The 13,406-nt window shown below is 46.4% G+C and overlaps 1 protein-coding gene across 1 annotated transcript in view; it reads left to right on the top strand.

Annotated features, from left to right (window-relative positions):
* Window positions 1-13,406, top strand: part of LOC143986898 (uncharacterized) — a 1,277,526-nt gene that overhangs the window by 106,169 nt on the left and 1,157,951 nt on the right. The window lies entirely within an intron of this gene.

Raw genomic sequence — 13,406 nt, forward strand, 5'->3', positions numbered from 1 at the left:
AGTTTAAATCCCACAGATTTGACAGATTCTCGGCCTGGAAGTCACTCATTCGAGCGAATACTCACCTCAACCATAGAGAGATTATATTTTTAAATGCCACATGTACAAATGACTATGACTGTAAAAGCACCTCTGTCAAAGGATTAGTTTAGCAGTGGAAGTGCAGCAGTCTGAAGACTTCATCTTCCCCGTGCAATATGAACCTTTATACCAGCCAGAGTGACTGTATCCTAAATGGGAGATCAGTTCCCACTGACAGTGCTCGTCAAAACTTCACCATTTCTTCGTCACAATGGCCTTGTCACCAAAACTCTTTCAAGTGAGGATGGGGGAATCAGAAAGGTCAGAGATAAAGTTTGCAGAACAAAAGAGGCAAAGGTGTTCCTCAAATCAGTCTCTGATCTGATCGTTATTTTCTTCTGAGGACCCCAGTGTTATCTGCTGATACCAGGTGGGGAATGTTCTTCCTCCAGCAGGGACATTTATTAAATTGTCCTGATTTCAATATTACATTTGACCACTAGATGAAGCCCGGAAGAAATTGACTGTTTTACACAAACTGTTCAGCTTCAATAAAAGGTCCCATCATCCCTTGTTCTGTTAAGGGAAACCGGTGCATCCTGGGAGCTCAGACTCCACTGTAATGCCTTGTACACATGGTTCGACATTCTGACAACAAAATCCGTCTGATTTTTTTTCACACGGATTTTATACTAAACTGGTGTTGCATACACGCGGTTGGAAAATCTGATCGTTCGGAACGTGATGACGTTCGTTCGTTACGACGGGACTATGTTGACGCTAGTGGCCAAAAGCTTTGGTCTCGTAATTTGAACTGAGCATGCATGGCACTTTGTCCGACCGGATTTCTTTGTCGGAAAATTTGAGATCCTGCTAGAGCCCACACACGATCGGATTTTCCGACAATATAATCCGATCGGACCTTTTCCGTCAGAATTTCCGACCGTGTGTACAAGGCATAAGAACTGAGGGAAAGGAAAGCAGCCATCATCCCTGAAGCACATGTTGTGGACTGAACTTACATCTCCTACAGGCAGCAGCGCTAGTGAGCATGGACTTACTGCCATCTGCAGCCTCGTTATTTCATTGTGTGTTGTATGTTTCATACATTGTATGGATTTCTCATTTGTTTTTTCCCTAATAGTTTCACCCGCCCTGTTTGGTAAATAAAGCTTCAAGATTCCATTGAGTCTGTCTTATTGGAGAATAGGAGAGAGTAGCTACATGTGGAGTTACACACAGGGAAACATGTAATGAGGACAGAACACGGTGTGTATGGACTGTGTATCCCGGAGGAGGGGAGTGGAGGGCTCTATGTGTGGGGTTTGTATGAGAGTCATCAAGGGCCCCTGTGTGTGGGGGTTGTATAAGAGTCATCGGGGGCCCCTGTGTGTGAGGGATGTATGAGAGTCACCAGGGGCCCCTGTGTGTGGAGGTTGTATGAGAGTCATCGGGGGCCCCTGTGTGTGGGGGTTGTATAAGAGTCATCGGGGGCCCCTGTGTGTGGGGGATGTATGAGAGTCACCAGGGGCCCCTGTGTGTGGGGGTTGTATGAGAGTCAGCAGGGGCCCTGTGTGTGTGGGGGGTTGTATGAGAGTCATCAGGAGCCCTGTGTGTGGGGGTTATATATAGTTAGTAGGTTGAATAAAGACACCAGTCCATCCAGTTCAACCTGAGTGAGTGTCTACAATTGTCCCTATCACTGTACATTGCACACTCACATCGGTCCCTACCCTCAAGGAGCCCACAATCCTAGGTCCCCATTCATATACTAGGGCCAATTTTTTTAGACAGAAGCCAATTAACCTACCAGCATGTCCCCGGAGTGTGGGAGGAAGCCAGAGTACCCAGAGGAAACCCACAAAACTCCAGGCAGGTAGTGTCGTGGTTGGGATTCGAACCAGTGACCTTTTTTACTGCTAGGCGAGAGTGCTAATCACTACACCACTGTAGGTTGTATGAGAGTCATCAGGGGCCCCTGTGTGTGGGGGTTGTATGAGAGTCATCAGGGGCCCCTGTGTGTGGGTGTTGTATGAGAGTCATCAGGGGCCCTGTGTGGTGGAAGAAGGGGGATTGGGGGTGCTTTTTGGTGTCCTGGTGGAAGGGGGAGGGGTAGCCTTTTTTATGTCCCACCACCTAGCTGGGGAACTTCTTTCAACTTCCTATCTGTACTGAGCATGTGATATCAGTGCCAGCTGTCCACTCCTAGGAGCCAATAACCCAATGTACCCTATTGATCCCCCCATGTCCGCCTCACCATCTTAATCCCATTCATTGACCAGCATTCCTCTTCACCATCCCTTCCCCCACATAACTCCCCTGCCCCTCCTCTTCACCACCCCACTCCCCTCATCACCCTGCCTTTGCCCTCTCCACTGAACTGCCATTTTCTTCTCCCTCCTATCCACCCCCCCAGTTTACCCCTCTTACCCACTCTTTATTACCCTGCCAGTCTCTTCACACCCCCTTCCTAATCTTCACCCCATTTTCCTGCTTACTCCCTCTTCCCCCTTATCACCTCCCCATCCCCCTCTTCTGCTCCCTGTCCCCCTCTTCATTATCTTTTCCCTCTTATAGCCACCCCACCCCCCTCATCACCTTCCCATCTACCTCTTCACCTTCCATTTTCCCTTTTCTTCTGCCTTTTTCCCTGTCCCCTTCTACTCCTTATCCCCCTCTTCAGCTACCTGCACCCCATCACTCCCTCTTTCCCCTCTTCATTCTACTGCCCCCTCTTTACTGTCTGTTTTTCATCCTCTGTCTCTCGTCACCCCCCCCCTTGTGCCGTGGTGCATGGTGTGATATATTGCCTCCCATCCACCAATCAACATCTCTCGGAAAATCCATATATTTGGATCTGTCCTGGTTGCTATGACATTTTGTATTTGAGGCGCAGCTCCTTTGAAGGTATTTTCACTTTTTTTTTTTCTCCATCATATGCTTTGTCATTTCAGATAGTGAGATTTGTTGTTGTTCTCTCTTGCTATGTCTGTGAACCTTTTTCCCAGTCCTGAGGAAGCCTTTACGGTGAAACACGTAGATGCGACGCACAAGGGCTCAATGTACAAATTATATCGTTTCATATGATTTTTATATTGTTTTGAACACTGTTATGATATTGTTTTTTTAAATAAAATAAATATTTTTTTCTACTTTCCTATTTGCTTTCATGCCTTAAAAGTCCGATCTGTTGATATCTATTTGGTACCTTCTTTGTTTTCCCTTGATACATTACGGATGTGGCATTTTGGGTGCTCCCTCCTTCCTATTTCTCTCTGAAAATCAATCCACCACATGATAAATCTTCCTGTGGATACAGTATTATAAAATATTATTGTACAATAGGTTTTCGAAATGTTTTTTGTAGAGCCGGGGTCTCAAACTGGCCCTCCAACTATTGCAAAACTACAAGTCCCATGAGACATTGCAAGGCTGACCGTTGCAAGCACGACTCCCATGGGCAGAGGCATGGAGGGCTGCCAGTTTGAGATCCCTGTTGTAGAATCACGCCCATTTTATATGAATGCCCCGCCCCTAATTAAAGTGCATTCTCCAATGTCGGCATGAGATAAAAACAAAAGAGTAAAGTGCTAACTTACTAATCAATAACTTAATAATGGTGGAACCTTCTAGTTTATGGTAAATCCACTTCAATTTTGCCACAATACCGGTCTCTGTGATATGCAACGTCACATATAATACACATCAAACTGAACACAAAACAAAAAAAAATATACTTTGCATGGATGGTGAAAACCCCTCATACAGATATTTGGCAGTGTCAGTAGACCAGAGGGCAGTGTCAGTAGCGCAGAAGACGGTGTCAGTAAAGCAGTGGATGGTGTCCACTGCTTATCAGTGCAGCCTCATCAGATCCCTATCAGTGCAGAATATCAGAGCAGCTTATCAGTGCCCATTAGTGCAGCCTCATCAGAACATATCAATGAAGCTCCATCAGCGCAGAATATCAGAGCAGCCTATCAGTGCCCATAAGTGCATCCTCATTAGTGCCAAGCTGTGCAGCCTATCAGTGTCCACCAGGGCAGCATATCAGTGCCGCCTCAACAGTGCAGGTTATCAGTGCCTATAAGTGCAGCATATCAGTGCAACTTCATAAGTGCCAAACAGTGCAGCCTCATTAATGCAGTTTCATCAGTGCAGTATATCAGTGGCCAATAGGGATGAGCCAAACACCCCCCGATTTGGTTCACACCAGACCGAAAATTTGCACGAACTTTACAACCCCGTTAAACTCTATGGGACTCGAACGTTCAAAATCAAACGTGCTAATTTTAAAGGCTAATATGCAAATGATTGTCCTAAAAAGGGTTTGGGGACCTGGGTCCTGCCCCAGGGTACATATATCAATGCAAAAGAAAGTTTTAAAAACGTCAATTTTTTTTGGCAGCAGTGATTTTAATGATGCTTAAAGTGTTTAAATATCGTACCTGGGGGTGTCTATAGTATGCCTGTAAAGTGGCACGTGTTTCCCGTGCTTAGAACAGTCCCTGCACAAAATTACATTTTTAAAGGAATAAAAGTCATTTAAAACTGCTTGCAGCTTTAATGTAATGTCTGATCCTGGCAATATGGATGAAAATCAGTGAGACAAACCGCATGGGTACCCCCCAGTCCATTACCAGGCCCTTTGGGTCTTGTATGGATATTAAGGGGAACCCCACGCTCAAATTAAAAAAAGGAAAGGTGTGGGGCCCCCAGACCCTATATACTCAGAACAGAAGTATAAAGGCGGTACAAACAAGACAGGGACTGTGTAGGTTTGTTCTTAAGTAGAATCTGTACTTTTGAACTGGTGGATTTTTAAAGTGTAGCTCAAGTCAAAAAATCTATTTTTAAGCTTTTTGGAAAACATAGCGAAGGGTTATCACCCCAGTAACATTTGTTTTGCGGTCTGTGCCCCTCTTCAGAAGATTTCACCTCACTTTCTGTCCCAATGACAAATGTTTTTTGAAAATGTGGGGTTTTAGTGAAACAAGGATTGGTGATAAAGCATCAGTGGAGAGGAGACCTGTTTTTCCCATATCAACTCTTAAAGGAGAGAATTTCCCTTCCTAGGGGTATATTTCATCTCACTTGCTGTTGTCTCCTTCCGTTTGCAAGTAGGAGACGTTTGTAAGTTGGATGTTTGAAAGTAGGGGCCTGCCCTATATGCTCTGCAGAAATTTGGGTCTAAGGTGTTGGTGTTGCCACAACACTGTAAGCCCTCACAGTTATTCTTGGTGGGCGCTGGAATGCCCTGCAGTGAACTATTATATCAAGAATTGTAATTACATTCCATTGTTGACAGCGGTAGAAAAATTGGGCCCTTGGTGGTGGTGGTGCTGGCGCCACAACACTAAGTCCTCACAGTTACTCTTGGTGGGCGCTGGAATGGGCCCTGCTGTGAAATAATATATCAAGAATTGTAATTACATGCCCCTGTTGAACAGGGGCAGAAAAATTGGGCCTTTGGTGGTGGTGTTGCCACAACACTGTAAGCCCTCAGTTACTCTTGGTGGGCGCAGGAATGGGCCCTGCTGTGAAATATTAGATCAAGAATTGTAATTACAGGTCCTTGTTGAACAGGGGCAGAAAAATTGGGCCTTAGGCACCGGTGCCACAACACCTCACAGAAATTCTAGTTTGAGAGCAGGAATAAGCCCTGCTGCAAAGTATTGCATCAAAAATTCTAATTACACGCCCCTGTTAAACAGGGGCTGAAAAATTGGGCCTTAGGCACTGGTGCTGATGCCACGAAACTGTAACCTCTCACAGATACTCTAGTTGGAGCACAGGAATGAGCCATGCTGCAAAGTATTGCATCAAAAATTGTAATTACACACCCCTGTTAAACAGGGGCTGAAAAATTGGGCCTTAGGCACTGGTGCCACAACACCACAGACATTGTAGTTGAGCGCAGCAAGGAACCCTCCTGCAAAATATTGCATCAAAAATTGTAATTACACGCCCCTGTTAAACAGGGGCTGAAAAATTGGGCCTTAGCCACTGGTGGCGGCGCCCAGAACCAAAAATGTTCTTACAAGTTATCAGCATAATTATTGAGGAGGAAGAAGATAGTCACTCAACATAACAGGATAGTCACTCAGCATCAGCATAGGCAGTCTTGAATGGATCTGACGTTTCAAAAAAAATTATTCGGTTACATCAGCATCGGGTGCTTGGTAGCTGGTGGTGATCCAAGACTGATTCATTTTTATGAAGTTACGAGTCGGTGGACAGGCGCACCCTGTGATTGGTTACAAAGCCTCCAGCAGCATTGAATGTGCGTTCCGAAAGAATGCTGGATGCAGGACAGGCCAGTAGCTCAATTGCATACTGTGCAAGCTCTGGCCAGTGATCAATCCTCAAGACCCAGTAACCCAGAGGATTTTCGGTGGGAAAGGTGTCCAAGTCTGATCTTGCCCCTAGGTATTCCTGCATCATGTAAATCAGACGCTGGCGATGGTTGCTGGAACCTATCATACCTTTGGGCTGCGGACTAAAAAATTGTCTGAACGCATCGGTCAGACAGCAATCTTCTCCACTGCTCCTTCTGTGACTGACCGCAGCCTCAGCAACACGTTATCCAGGACCAGGATTTGTAACCTCCCAGCCTCTGGGAATGTGTTGCATGGACCTTTCTGCAAGGCCTCCTGAAGATGCTTCATCCTCTGCTCCCTCTGCGATGGCAAGATAAGGTCCTCAACCTTACCTTTGTAACATGGATCAAGGAGGGTTGCCAGCCAGTAATGATCCCTCTCCTTGATCCGACGAATACAAGGATCCTTCCGCAGGCTTTGCAGGATTAGGGAGACCATGCAGTGTAGGTTAGCTGAGGCATTCAGACTGGAGTCCTCTGGGTCACTAAGGACGACATTGTCTGCAGCCACTTCCTCCCAGCCACTTACAAGTCCATGGGTTTCTTGGGACTGTAAATGATCCCTTAAAGACTGCTGCTGATGCTGAGTGCTAGGCTCCACCTCCATGCTGACACAATCCTCCTCTTTCTGTGTGATCGGCAGGCCAGCAGGAACACTGTCTGGATAAAGGGGGCCTTGAGAGGTAAGGAAGTCCTCCTCTTCCTGCCTCTGTTCTGCCTCAAGTCCCCTGTCCATTATTCCACGCAGCGTGTGCTCCAACAGGCGTGTGCTCCAACAGGTGGACAAGAGGGACAGTGTCACCGATGCATGCATTGTCACTGCTCACCATCATCGTGGCCTCCTCAAATGGTGACAGGACAGTGCATGCATCCCTGATCATGGCCCACTGGCATGGGGAAAAAATACCAAGCTCCCCTGACCCTGTCCTGGTGCCATAGTCGCACAGGTACTCATTGATGGCCCTCTGCTGCATGTGCAGCTGCTGCAGCATGGCCAACATTGAGTTCCACCTGGTGGGCATGTCACAGATTAGGCGGTTCTTGGGCAGGTTAAATTCCTTTTGGAGGTCAGCCAGCCGAGCACTGGCATTATATGACCAGCAGAAATGCACACAGACTTTCCTGGCCTGCCTCAGGACATCCTGTAAGCCCGGGTACCTGCCAAAGAACCGCTGCACCACCAAGTTAAGGATGTGAGCCAAACAGGGCACATGGGTCAGTTGTCTCTCAGCCTGCCCCTGCAGAGCTGACAGAATCTCTGCCCCAGTGTGGCTCCTGTCCCCCAAGCACACCAGCGCAAGCACGCATGGCATCTTTTTGCCTGCATACTTGTGTAGCCCCTTAAATGCCTACGGCGCACCGCTGGTTCTGAGGACAAAGCACAGGAAGAGGCCATGGAGGAAGAAGAGGAGGGGTGGAGAAGAGAGGTGTGTCAGAATCACCAGTAGTAGCATTTTGGAGGTGTGGTGGCGGAACAACCTCCAACACTACTGCACCTTGTCCTGCATCCTTCCCAGCTGCCAGCAGAGTCACCCAATGTGCCGTGAAAGATAGGCAATGTTCCTGTCCATGCCTGCTGGACCATGAGTCAGCGGCAATATGCACCTTACCGCTGACTGCCCTGTCCAGCGAGACCAAGACATTGCTTTCCGAGAGCCGGAATCGCCTTCCGTGCAAAAAAGTGGCGTTTGGGAACCTGCTATTGAGGAACTGCACATTCCACAAACTCACGGAAGGGGGCAGAGTCTACCAACTGAAAAGGCAACAGTTGAAGTGCTAGCAATTCAGCCAAGCTAGCATTCAACTGCTGGGCATGTGAATGGCTGGGAGTGAACTTCTTTCAGTGGTGCAGCAGCTGGGGCAGGGAATTTTGCCTGGTACAATCTGACGTTGGTGTACCGATAGCAGATTGCCCGCAAGTACTTGGCTATGACACACCTAAATCTAAACCTTCATTCCTCTCAGTGCAGGTTTCAGAGATGACTGAAGGTATAGTGGGGTTGGAGATCCCAGCTGATGAGGAGCTAGGAGAGGTCCGCTTTGTTCTTTGGTGTGGGTCTTTTAGGTATGCTTTGCCAACGAACTGCATGGCAGGTCGACATATGTCTGGTCAAGCATGTGGTGCCCAAATGGCTGATATTTTGGCCACGCGATATACGCTTTAGACATATGTTGCAAATAGCAGTGTAGCAATCTGATGCACTAGTCTCAAAAAAGGCCCATACCAAAGAAAATTTGGAATAACCTGCAGAGATAGCAGCGCCCTGCACATGTGGAGCTCTGCGGTGTGATGCAGTGAGTGTGCTGCCCCTAAGCTGGCCCCTGGAGGGCATCTTCCCTCATTGGAGATGTGCCTCCTCCTCTCTCCTTTCAGACACCCACCAGGAGTCAGTGACCTCATCATCCCCTCCCTCCTCATCACTGGAGCAAACCTGGCAGTATGCTGCAGCTGGGGGAACATGACTGCCAGATTGCTGGCCTTCTTGGCCACCCCCTCTCTCTGGGCTCACGTTACTGCCTTCCTCTAGCTGGGTACCATCATCAGAGCCTTCAAAACGCTGGGCATTCTCTTAGAGCATGTACCCAACAGTGTGGTCAAACAGTTCGGGGGACTCCTCAGGAGGACATGTGGGGCTAGCGAAGGAGTGACTGATGCCATTGAGCCAAGGGAAGAGGCCGCGTTGGCAGCTGCTTTGCCAGATAAAGTACCCTGAGCCTGGGTGAGAGAGGAAGAGGAGGATGAGGATGGCTTGGTCATCCACTCTACCAAGTCTTCGGCATCTTGCGGCGCAACGCAGCCAGCTGCTGAAAAACAGGACGAGCATGTCCCACGGCCACGTGCTGATGAGGATGCACCGTGTCCATGACCAGCACTGTTGCCTCTAGTCACAGAGGCTGCTTGCCCTCTTTTATTGGCTCGTGACTGTCTGCCTCTCCTTGTTGGCCTTCCAGACATACTAATGGCCTGCAGGGAGATGTAGCTGCACAAAGCTGGGATGTATATATATTCGATCGTGTGTGGGCTCCTTCGGACCTTTGCTTGCCAAAAATCCGGCGGACTTTAGAAATAGAACGTTTTAAATTTTTCCACCGGAACTCCGCTGGACCGAGAAATCCATTCATGTGTATGCTAGTCCAACGGACATAAACCAACGCTAGGGCAGCTATTGGCTATGAACTTCCTTATTCTAGTTCGGTCGTACGTCATCACATTCTAATCCGTCGGACTTTGGTGTGATTGTGTGTGGCCAATTCCATTCGTTCAGAAAGTCCATCAGAAAGACTGTCGGACCTAGTCCCTCAAAAAGTCCGGTCGCGTGTACGCGGCCTTAGACTCAGAGGATCTGGTATGTATTTTCCCAGTCGATGCCTTGTACGGGGAAAAGCGTTGGGTGGAGCACCAGTTCTTGACATCACCACGCACACCAGCTGGCTGGCTTGGGCTGCGACTGTTTGAAAAATATTGTTTCATTGTCTTTGGTTGTCAGTGCCTGTGAAGTTTTTAATGAATCTTTTAAAACGGGAGTACTGCACCATGAAGCCTCTTCTTCTTTCTATCTTGTGACACATCCCAATGCTGGAGATTATTGAGAAAGAGACGCCATCACATTCGTGAGGAATATCACCTGAATATAGGAGCCCACTGTATCGGAAAGGATACCTGCATTGGAGGAGTCCCTGGAGGAGTATTCACAAGCTGAATGATCCATGGATGAGCGAGTTTGATCCCTATAATCTGAGATCCACCTTATCTGGTAAGCGGCCTCTCTTATCACACTTTCCGAACAGAAGTTTCAAGCCTTATTCTGAGTGTTCAACATCACGGTTTAATTATTGGAGCACAGTATGGAGATGAATACATACACTAGTTAAATTGTATTTAAATATTTTTTCAGATATATTATTGTATTTGGCTGGGCAATTTTTTTTATCCACATGTATTTAGGGGGCTCTATACATTATTTTCATTCTTGCTGTAGGAAAGGCTACAGATCAAGTGACATTTATGCCACGTACACACACACGACCGGACTTTCCGGCAGACTAGGTCCAGCGGTCTTCCCAACTGACTTTTGGCGGAGTTTCGACTGACCATTCCGAATGAACGGACTTGCCCACACACGAAAGGACTAAGTCTGTTCGAAAGTCCATTCGTTTTGAACGTGATGACGTAAGACGAGACTAAAAAAGGAAGTTCAATAGCCAGTAGCCAATAGCTTCCTTTGCGTCGTATTTGGTCTGTCGGACCAGCATACAGACGAACGGTTTTCCCGATAGGAATTGAGTCAGGCGGACAGATTTGAAGCATGTTCCATTTGTAGATCCGTCTGATTTTTTTGGAAAAATGATCGGATTAGCCCACACACGATCGGATTGTCCGACCGACTGATCCCGTCGGACCTAGTCTGCTGGAAAGTTCAGTTGTGTGCATGCGGCATTACAAAGAAAAAATTAATCAGTTCAAATTGCCAGAAAATTACATTTCATTGCCGGCTTCTTTTTTTATAAACAGCACACAGACCCTCCAAAGGTCCCCCAAATACACAGAAGAACCTTGGGGGGGTCTGTGTGCTGTTTTGGCAATTTTAAGTGCATGAGTACGATCTCAGGTATTAGTATGAAGCCATGTCTGATGAAGGAAACCAAGAGGTTTAATGGGACAAATACTTATCCAGCTGTTTCAAATTTTGGCCATAATGTAGCAAAGTGATTTCCTATGATAGTCAGCTCCATCTAGTGCCCATAATGGGGTATTTTTTCTGACATACCTCCATTAGTAAAAATAGCACAATACTGCATTATGACCACTAGATGGAGCCAAGGAAATCAGTGTATGAAATAAAATACATCCAATATTCATCACAGCTGGGTGAATGCCGGTCATAATCGTTCCACTAATAGAAAAAAGAAAAAAACCTCTAAGTGTTTGTGAAATCTTACATCACAAAATGTACTCAGCCAATGAAAGGTAATGACGTCATTTTTATTTTTCTACTGCTATCAATGGCCAACACGGTACAACACTTCATCCATGTCTTTGGTTATCTCTGATCTCCTTATGAACTCAGGGATGAACAATTCCTATTGCCTGACACCCGGGGCATGCAGTTCTGAGAGCCGGACAGGTCATTTTCTTTTAACATTTGGTCCTGCTGTGGGAAAGCAAGGAGCAGGGTTACTTGTCGGATGGAAGGATTCGGGTGGCTGAACGAATGTTTACACACCCCCCCTCCGGTAATGTGCCCCCACCCCGACACACATCCGCTATGTATCCCGGGCTCCTCTTACCGATCTGCGGAAACGGGACCAGCATAGCGGGTGATAATGGGTAGAGGGGAGGGAAGAGAGAGGACACACATCCGCTCTACTCCCCTTCTTCTTCCTGACCCGGAAGTGACATGTATGACATCACTTCCGGTTCCCCGGTGACAGTTTCCCTGACTATCAAGGACGGGAAACAATATAATGCAGTGTGATCTGTATTGCATTACATTCAGTGGAACACAGGGGGTACATTGGGGGTCTTTTAGACTCTAGATGTCTCATTAAATAGAACATGTCACCAAAAAATCATTTTGTCCTCCATGTGATGAAAAAAAAAGTTAAGTAAATGTGTTTTAATTGTACAAAATTTATTTTACACGTACGTACAAACATAAACTCACACATTGGGGCGCCTACACCTGAAAAGTTGATTGTGATACACACATTACATATCGTGGCGCACACCAGAATGAGAGCAATAATTCTATCACCAGACCTCCTCCGTGACACCAAACTGATGACCTATAGGGGGCTTTTAAAGCGTTGCCTATAGAAAATATAGGGAACTGAAGTTTGTCGCCATTTCACAGGTGCACACAAATTTAAGGTTTTATATGTTGGGTGTCTATCTACTCGTTGCAACCTCGACTTTTATATTTTACCAAAAAATTGGGTAACTTATTGTGTTTTTGTGCCCCCTAAAATTAAATTTCGTGTTTTTTTTAATGAAATGTTGTGTTTCCTAGACTTTTGCCATAATATCGTGTGACATAAAAAATTGCAACTACCAATATTTTATTCTCTAAGGTGTCTGCTTTTAGAAAACATATCCTGTTTTGGGGGTTTTATATAATCTTCAGGTCTAAAAAAAATTTTTTAACTCCTTCCTGCCCGGCCAATAACAGAATGACAGCCAGGCGAGGGTTCCATTATCCTGACGGGACATCATATGACATCCAGAAGAATGAGCCGCTTGGGGCACGCAGCGATCGGTGGTGAGGTGTGTTGCTCTGACACACCGCATCTCCAATCTTGGTAAAGAGCCTATGATGTAGGCTCTTTACCATGTGATCAGCTGGGTCCAATCAAAGCTCATCACATGGTAACCAGGAAGGGCCGGTTAATGGTTTTCCTTTATTCATGCCGACAAGGCACGAGTAGAGAAGAGCAGATCAGGGGGGGATCTGCAACTGATATTAAGCATTTATTATTAGCACAGGTCCATCAGCGATGATCTCCAGTGATGCTAATCAGGGATGCTTGTCAGTACCTCCTCATCAGTGTCACCCATCAGTGCTGCATATTAGTGCCTCCTCATCAGTGAAGGAGAAAACTTACTTATTTACAAAATTTTATAACAGAAACAAAGAAAAACTTTTTGTTTCCACATTTTTATATGTCTATTCTTATTTGTAGCACAAAAAATAAAATAAAAACCTCAGCGAATACCACCAAAAGAAATCTCTATTTGTGGGGGGGAAAAAAAGATAAATGTCATATAAGTACAGTGTTACATGACCGCGCAATTGTCATTCAAAGTGTGACCGCGCTGAAAATTGGCCTGGGAAGGAAGGGGGTGAAAGTGTCCGGTGCTGAAATGGTTAAACATGTGGGCCAAAAACAGCTCTGGCAGTGAAAGTGTTCAAGGAAATGTTCACGTTGGGAAGATGTTACATGTTGCTGTTCCTGCAGTGGCTCAGCGATCCGAGTCCTCTGTGTGACAGCAGTGTGGGGAGAAGTT

Source organism: Lithobates pipiens, unplaced genomic scaffold, assembly GCF_037356315.1.
Source record: "Lithobates pipiens isolate NorthernLeopardFrog02 unplaced genomic scaffold, aLitPip1_a1.2 Scaffold_18, whole genome shotgun sequence".
NCBI classification, from domain to species: Eukaryota; Metazoa; Chordata; class Amphibia; order Anura; family Ranidae; genus Lithobates; species Lithobates pipiens.